Source organism: Podarcis erhardii (genome assembly GCF_964252035.2).
Source record: "Podarcis erhardii genome assembly, chromosome: 10".
Lineage (NCBI taxonomy): Eukaryota > Metazoa > Chordata > Lepidosauria > Squamata > Lacertidae > Podarcis > Podarcis erhardii.
Genome location: NC_138500.1, coordinates 24,891,856 through 24,900,965, shown reverse-complemented (window position 1 = coordinate 24,900,965; position 9,110 = coordinate 24,891,856). Strand labels below are relative to the sequence as shown.

Genomic DNA, 9,110 nt, shown 5'->3' with positions numbered 1-9,110 from the left:
GTGCCTTGGTAAAACGACACACACACACACACACACACACATCTCTGAAGGCAGGAGAGATGCGGCCCCCTTTGTCAAACTCCTTCCTCACCACGCCACCCCTCCAAGCGAGGCCCCTGGAGGAGCCAACTACAATTTTTTGGACTATCGGTTTATTGTGCGGTGGTGCAATATAGTAGGCCCTTTCTTCGACCGACCGCCCCCCGCCCTCCTTTCAGCATTTCAGCAGAAGCAGTTCCGCCGCGAGGGGTGTGCGGGGCTGACCCTGGGCATCTTCACCCTGAGCAATGTGCAAAAGCATCCCTCGCGCCCTGCGAGCCTCGCGGCCTTTGACGGCGAGGCAGGAGCAAGGCGAGCGCAGCCGGCTTCAGCTTCCAGCCGAGCCGGGCCTTCTCCCCGCCCGCTCCATGTTTCCCCCACCCCGCCCTCCTCACAGCGCGAGAGGGAACAAAAAACAGGCCCTTCCCCGGCCGCTCCCGCTTAATCTCCCTCCACCCACCGGTTGCCCGGCCAACAAGCCAGACAAGCAGGTGATCCATTGACAGGGAGCAGATGGTCTCCCGCCGAGGTAAGCGAGGCCCAACAAAGAAACCATATTGATCATATTGCTCCTTTCCTATTCTTCGGATGCAGCGTCAGGGCTCGGGACGTTTTCTCACTCGAGCTCCCTCCTTCCCGCCGCGCCGCTGCCGGGCCTGCCTGCATCTCCCTCTCACACGCAGGGCGACGCTGCTCCGCCTCCCCCTTGGGCAGCGGAGAACCAAGCAAGGCCTTGAAGGGCTGCCTCAAGCGGAGCTGCAAATGGCGCGCTTCCTTCCTTCCCTCCCTCCTCTTTGCCTCGGGGCGCCTATAGCCCAAGGCCGGCTAAGTATTTTAGGCTCCTGAGGCAAAGCGCCCCACAAAATACTTCTTCCCCCATCCTGACAGGGAAAAACGCCACAACGGTTCAATCGCAAGGTGTTGTCCTTTCCATAGCTGTTAACTTCCAGATTTGAAAATACAGTGGTACCTTGGGTTACATACGCTTCAGGTTACATACGCTTCAGGTTACAGACTCCGCTAACCCAGAAATAGTGCTTCAGGTTAAGAACTTTGCTTCAGGATGAGAACAGAAATTGTGCAGTGGCAGCGCAGCGGTAGAGGAGGCCCCATTAGCTAAAGTGGTGCTTCAGGTTAAGACAGTTTCAGGTTAAGTACAGACCTCCGGAACGAATTAGGTACTTAACCCAAGGTACCTCTGTAAGGGATCAGCATCCTCGAAAATAAGGGATCAGCAGCCTCACCTGTCCCGGGGGCAGTCTACGGGATATCTAACAATCTGGGATAGCAGTGGGAAACGGCACTGGAATAAGGGAATTTCCCGCAAAAAAAGGGAAGGTTTGACAGCTATGGTCCTTTCATGGCGCCCCAAAATCAACTCTTGACACACCATCAGGTCCAGATTTAGGTTTGATGAGGCCCCAGTGGCGTAGCGTGGGTTGTCAGCACCCGGGGCAAGGCAAGTAATTTGCGCCCCCTAACCCGTGGATTTGCGCCCCCTAACCCGTGGATTTGCCCTAACCCCAGATGTTGCGCCCGGTGCGGCCGGCCCCCCCTGCACCCCCCACGCTACGCCACTGTGAGGCCCTAAGCTACTGAAGGTAATGGGGCCCTTTACAGTATAGGTCCAGATGTCCTTTGTCAACAACAAATCATCGTTGTTTTTTGTGTTGAATATATGCTATATGGACCTAATAGGTATCTAAATTCATTTGCACATGTTGCCATGCAACCAGTCCATGAAGAATGTAGGCACCCTATATATAGAAATGAGCAAACCAGTAATATTTTAGGGAGCAGGCTAGTAGGCGGGGCCCATGACTTACGTCATAGGAGCCTACACAACACAAAACACTGTTGCTTTATGTAGGTTTTATTTTATTTGTTTTTTATCTTTTATTTTGGAAATGTACATCCAGTTTTTCCCCCTCAAGAGAGTGGGGCCCTAAGCTATAGCCTATTTAGCTTATACGTAAATCCGGCACTGCACACCATACATCTAAACTGTAGTTTGTTAATGGGGTGCTGGGGTGGTGACTCTGAGAGGGGCAAACTACAGTTCCCAAGATTCTTGGGGAGAGGGGCGAAAGTCGTGTGCTTTGGGTGTGCGGTGTGTATGCAGCCTCAATTTCTGCCTAATGGCAGGGCTGGCTGCTTCACAGTTTAATGGATGTATTCCTCGCTTCCCACAGCCTAAGGAAATCTCGAAGCGACGGATCAGGGCAACTTCTGCTCCGTTAAGGATTTGATGCCCTTGAGGTAAGGAGAAGGAAGTCATACGCTTGGAGGCACCCTTCCATTCCGTCACATAAAACCACACTTGTGAAAAAGTGGGAGGGGAGGCCGTCATACATTTTGCTGCTTGAGATAGAGTAACAAATAGAAAACCTCACCCCTGTCATGGGTGTAGCCAAGGGAGGGACAAGGGGGGCAGCTGCTCCCCCTAAATCAATACAAATCTGAGGCTCTGCTCCCCCCCCCAACAAAAATCCTGGCTACTCCCATGACCCCTGTTGAGGTACATGGTACCCAGGGCTGGCCAAATTATTTTGGCTGCTCTGCTTACTGGTACTGTAATAAATCAAATAACTAACCATTTGCTGCCCTTTCATGACACCCTAAGTTAGCTTCCTAAGGTGTCTGTCATATTATGGCATGGTTCATAAAAGCCGAACCAAAATATGGCTAAGTATGAAAGGTATAACTGGATCTCCTGATCATGGCCACTTTGTCCTCCCTCCTCTCCTTCTGCAAACTAAGACATAGTTTGGCTTCTCATGTCATCCAAAAACAGTCTCATACTTTATCTCCCCATGGCAAACTTTGGCTAAACCTTGTGCTTTGTTGGATGACACACTGAGGGCTCATCTTTGTCCCACTGCTTTCCCCCATGGTTTAGTGCTGAAGTGGAACAAACAGCAACCACATTTTCTGTGGATTGCCGTTTGTTCCAATTTAGTGCTAAAGAGCATGTTTTCCAGGGGGAAATGGGGGAGCAAAGGCAAAACTGCTCAGACACATGCCTAGAAAGAATGGGACAAACAGAAAACCACTCAGATCCATGCTTTCTAGGCACAGGACAAGCAGAAGTGTGCATAAGCCCCAAGTCCCCCCAACTTTTATTTTGCCATAGACTGCTTGAAAATTGCTGAGGGCTTTGGCTCTGAATGATTTTTCTGCCTGTTGAACCAACTATAATGTGCTGCGAAAGGTGCTATACAATTTTAAATTGTATTTTTACAGACAGGCCATGGACCACCTGAATGAAACACTCTTAGACCACAGTTCGGGTCTTCTAATCTTTAAGCGCTAAGCTTACAGCGGCATAGCAGTAAGAGGACTAGGAGGGGAGCAAAGCAGCCACGTTTCTCTAGGAACCCACATGCTTTTTTGTTTCTGATGAACCATTGTTTGGCTTAACAGCACATATGATTCAGGTCTGTGTCTAATAATAGGGCTGACCCAGCTATTTCCTCATTTGGTGTTAGCTTTTCTTTCATCCCATATTACTCTTTAATGCTCCTGCTTTGGCATTCTATAAACCCTCTTTCTCATGACTGGCTCAAGACATTTTACCACCATGAGTGGCATCATGGCAAAATTTGAGTGCGGTGTCTCAGGATCCGTTGCAGTGTCTCAAAGAGTGGCACAGGGTTCATAGGGACACAAGATCAGGAGCAAAACTGGCATAGCTCTGTGTATTTTATATATTATGGGAATATATAAAATATTCCCTTCGCCGTGCGTGTGGGGAGGGCTTCCCCCTGCTAGCCCATTCTCCATCTTGGGCTTGGGGACGGGCCCCAGACTCCACCTCAGCACAAAAGACTCCAAGTAGGCCCGGGACACTGCTGCTGCCGCTTTGCCGGTGAGTCTTGGGGAGGACCGCTCCCCCTGCAAGCCCATTCTCCATCTTGGGCTTGGGGACGGGCCCCAGACTCCACCTCAGCATATAAGGCTTCAAGGAGGCCTCGGAACACCACTGCTGCCGCTTCGCCGTGCGTGTGGGGAGGGCTTCCCCCTGCTAGCCCATTCTCCATCTTGGGCTTGGGGACGGGCCCCAGACTCCACCTCAGCACAAAAGACTCCAAGTAGGCCCGGGACACTGCTGCTGCCGCTTTGCCGGTGAGTCTTGGGGAGGACCGCTCCCCCTGCAAGCCCATTCTCCATCTTGGGCTTGGGGACGGGCCCCAGACTCCAGACGGTCCAGACGGTCCAGACTCCAGACGGTCCCCAGACTCCACCTCAGCATATAAGGCTTCAAGGAGGCCTCGGAACACCACTGCTGCCGCTTCGCCGTGCGTGTGGGGAGGGCTTCCCCCTGCAGGCCCACTCTCCATCAGGCCTTGGGGCGGGGCCTACGCTCATCACTGCCGCACCTTTGGGGACATTGGTGCTGCGGCAGCGGTTGTTTGAAGTGTTTTTATATGTTTTAAACTGTGTGGGTTTTTTGTTTTGTTTTGCTTTGTTGTACCACCATAAGCGGTGATTTTTATCCATGTATTTTTATTTTGTTTTGGTCTATTTTGGGTTGGGGTGGGGTGGTTGTGGAGTGGGGTGGGGATCGGCTTTATTTTCGTATAATTGTTTTTGTTTGTTTGCTTTTATATTCTGTAAATGGAGGTGAGCCTGAGGCTTGGGATTCCTACTGTGGAGGGGCAAGGGAGGTATGGCGGTGGGGGCAGATGTCATAGGCGAAGGGGATCGAGATACGGATATGCTCGTACCCCTTCCAATCTGCGCCCCATCCCGAGAGACGAGGGTAGGGTGAGCAAGGATTACTCACCTCCGTCACTGGTGTTGTGCAATGCCAGGTCTATAGGCAACAAAACCGCCACCCTGCGAGATTTCTTTACCTCGCAGGGGGTCGACCTGGCTTGTGTGACGGAGACCTGGGTGCGCGAAGGGGTAACTGTTACCTTACGAGAGATGGCGCCCCCGGGTTTCTCCGTCCTCCACCAGTCGCGGACTGTGGGCCGGGGGGGAGGGGTGGCGTTATTAATCCGGGAAGATTGTCCTTTCAGGGCTCTACCATCGCCATCGATCCCCGGCATTGAATGTGTTGGCCTAGTGTGGGGCTCCGAGGTGAGCTTGGCTGTCTGGCTGGTGTACCGGCCACCCAGCGCACCAGCAGCCACCCTGTCAGGCCTGCTGGAGGCGGTGGCCGGCTGGGCCTTGGAGTTCCCTAACCTATTGGTATTGGGGGACTTCAACATCCATGCTGATGCCACTCCCTCCTCGCAGGCTCTGGACCTGGTGTCTTCCATGGCGACACTAGGGCTCTCCCAGTTTGTTTCGGGCCCCACACATCAAGCAGGCCACACGCTGGATCTGATCTTTGGCATCGGTATAGATGTGATCATGTTTCCTTCGATGAAGGTGCCATGGTCTGATCACTATGCCCTGAAAGCCAGGATTGACGTTCCACCCCCACCCTGCTTGGGTGGCGAGCCAATTTGGGCTCGCCCGCAAAGGCTGATGGACCCTGATAGATTCCGTCAAGCCTTGCGGGACCTTTCTCCCCCTGGCGACTCATTGACTGAGCTTGTTGAGGCCTGGAATACCCAGCTCCTGGCAGCCATCAATGAGATCGCACCTAAGCGCCCTCTGCGACCCCGCAGAAACCGGGCTCCCTGGTTTACCGAGGAGCTCCGGAAAATGAAGCGGGACCTCAGACGGCTAGAGCGAGTATGGCGGGGTGCCCGTGACGGAGCCTCAAGAACATCTTATAGGGTTTTTATGAAAACCTATGAGATGGCAGTGAAGGCCGCTAAGAAGTCTTACTTCTCGGCCTCCATTGCATCCGCTAGCTCTCGCCCGGCGCAATTATTTAGTATAATTCGGTCTTTAACGTCCCTCGAAGGACAGCCAAATTTAAATAACAATTTGACACACAGCTGTGAGGCATTTGCGAGCTTTTTTGCGGAGAAGGTCTTGTTGCTCCGCCATGACCTCCCTGCCAATTTGGATACAATAAAGGAACTGGAGGCCCCTCGACTGTCCTCGGGTCCAGTATTGGACCACTTTGACCGGATATCCCCAGCCGATGTGGACAGACTCCTCCGAGCTGGAAAGCCCACCACATGTCCTCTCGACCCGTGCCCGTCCTGGCTGATTAGAGCGTGTCCAGACGAGGTGCGGGCCCCCCTGGGGGATATCATCAATCTGTCCCTTGGCACCGGGACATTCCCAGGGGAACTGAAGGAGGCAGTGGTGCGCCCGCTCTTAAAGAAAACATCATTAGATCCCTTAGATCTATCCAATTACCGCCCGGTTTCGAATCTTCCATTCCTGGGTAAGGTGATTGAGAGAGCGGTTGCTGAACAGCTTGGTAGGTTTCTGGATGAAACATCGGCTCTGGATCCATTCCAGTCCGGCTTCCGCGCTGGTCATGGGACTGAGACGGCTCTGGTCGCCCTAACAGATGACCTCCGCAGGCAGCTGGATCGAGGCGGGTCGGGGCTGCTGATTCTTCTAGACCTGTCAGCAGCCTTCGACATGGTCGATCACGAACTCCTGGACCACCGCCTTGCCGACGTGGGGATCCAGGGCACAGTCCTTCAATGGCTGCGCTCGTTTCTCTCCGGTCGGGGACAGAGGGTGGCGCTTGGGGGGGAATTGTCATCCCGCCACTCCTTGGTGTGTGGCGTGCCCCAGGGTGCAATACTCTCCCCAATGCTTTTTAACATCTTTATGCGCCCCCTCGCCCAGCTTGTCCGGAGTTTTGGGCTGGGCTGCCATCAGTATGCTGATGACACCCAACTCTATCTGTTGATGGACGGCCACCCGGACTCTGCCCCAGACACACTGATCAGATGCTTGGAGGCTGTGGCTGGATGGTTACGTGGGAGCCGGCTGAAGTTAAATCCTTCGAAGACAGAGGTCCTCTGGCTGGGACGGGACGACGGGGGGCTGAGGGGGCAACTCCCATCTCTTGCGGGGGTGCAATTAGTGCCAGCACCGTCCGTTAAGAGTTTGGGTGTAATCTTCGATACCTCCCTCTCTATGGAGGCGCAGATTGCAGCTATAACAAAGGCGGCATTCTTTCATCTCCGCCAAGCTAAGCAGTTGGCTCCTTACCTCTCACGCCCCGACCTAGCCACTGTGATCCACGCGACGGTCACCTCCAGACTGGATTATTGTAACTCGCTCTACGTGGGGCTGCCCTTGAGACTGACCCAGAAACTCCAGCGGGTGCAAAATGCTGCAGCGAGACTCCTTACGGGGTCTTCGCTTAGAGATCACATTCATCCGGTGCTATACCAGCTGCACTGGCTCCCGGTGGAGTACAGGATCAGGTTTAAGGTGCTGGTTTTAACCTTCAAAGCCCTATACGGCCTAGGGCCCTCGTACCTACGGGACCGCCTCTCCTGGTATGCCCCACAGAGGAACTTACGATCTTCAAATAAAAACATCTTGAAGGTCCCAAGCCACAGAGAGGTTAGGCTGGCCTCAACTAGAGCCAGGGCTTTTTCGGCTGCGGCTCCAACCTGGTGGAACGCTCTCTCACAAGAGACAAGGGCCCTGCAGGACTTGACATCTTTCCGCAGGGCCTGCAAGACAGAGCTGTTCCACCTGGCCTTTGGTCAGGGCGCAGCCTGACTCCCTCCTCTGGCAATCTTTACAAAACTTTAGTTTATGGTTGCCATCAATTTTGATTTTAATTCATTTTAATCCATTTTTATAATGTTTTATAATGTTGTACTGTTTTAGTGTTGTTAGCCGCCCTGAGCCCGGCTTCGGCTGGGGAGGGCGGGATATAAATAAAATTTATTATTATTATTTATTATTATTATTATTAATTCATATTCTACTGTTCAGACAAATATTCAAGGCAACTTCCTGTGTAGACCTTCCTGAGTTATTCCAGGTAGTTTGATTCCAATGGAAGGTTGTGTGCCTGTGTGTTGGCAAATTGCAAGTCTTCAGACTGCTGCAAATTGCAGCCTGGGGTGGGGGCATGATGGAAGGAGGGCTGTTCCTTTTCCTCTGTTGCATTTTCTTGCTATTTGCCCTGCTATACTTACTGAGTTTTCATAGTCGTTGTTTGAAGACTATCCCTGCCTCCGGGTCTGGCCTTGACCGGATGGATACTGGAATCAACAGGGGAAACCTACATGACCTGAAGGTGTTGCTGTGTAATGCCAGGTCAATGATGAATAAAACCACTGCCATCCATGACCTGATTGTGGATGGAGGACTTGACCTGGCATGTGTGACAGAGACCTGGTTGGAGGAAGCAGATGGGCCTGTCCTTGCCACTGCTTGCCCACCAGGTTTCTCTTACGCACAGCAACCCAGGTCATGTGGGCGGGGAGGGGGGGTTGCAGTGATTTTTAGGAAGTCACTAGCTTGCACCAGGCGTCCTACTGGGAAGATCCAGTTTTCTGAGTGCATGTTCTGGAAGTTGGGCAATAGGGGCAGTACAGGATTCCTTTTGGTGTACCGACCTCCCCGCTGCACCAAGGATTCCCTGTCTGAGCTGCTTCAGGTCGTGGCGGATTTTCTCCTGGAGACACCTAGTTTGGTTGTCCTAGGGGATTTTAACATCCATGCCGACACGACCTTACAAGGGGCTGCTCGGGACTTCGTGGAAAGCATGGCCTCCATGGGGCTGTCCCTGAATAAGTTTGGCCCAACTCATAGTCATGGACATGCCTTAGACCTGGTGTTCACCTCTAGTGACGTGGGTGATCTGACACTAAGTAAAAGTGAAACAAAAGAAGTGCCATGGTCAGATCACTTCCTGGTGCAACTGGACTTCTCCGCGACCCTTCCCCTCTGCAGGGAGGTGGGACCAATTCGGATGGTCCGCCCCCGCCACTTAATGGATCCAAATGGTTTCCAGAGAGTGGTAGGGGATGCCTTATCCCATGTTGATGGCCTTACAGCTGATTCCCTGGTGGCCCGCTGGAATGCGGAGTTAACCAGGGCTATCGACTGTCTGGCTCCGAAGCGCCCTCTCCGATTGCATGGAGCCCGGACAGCTCCGTGGTTTTCTTCGGAGCTGAGGGCAATGAAACAATCGCTGAGACGGCTAGAGCGTCGGTGGCAAAAAACTCACTCCGAAT

General features: G+C 52.9%; 1 long non-coding RNA gene across 1 annotated transcript in view; it reads left to right on the top strand.

The window, feature by feature from the left end:
- Positions 1-22: 22 nt before the first annotated feature.
- Positions 23-9,110, top strand: part of LOC309351385 — a 150,321-nt gene continuing 141,233 nt past the window's right edge. Inside the window, exon 1 of the long non-coding RNA XR_014160810.1 lies at positions 23-568. This is a non-coding gene — a long non-coding RNA (uncharacterized lncRNA). The remainder of the gene's footprint in view (positions 569-9,110) is intronic.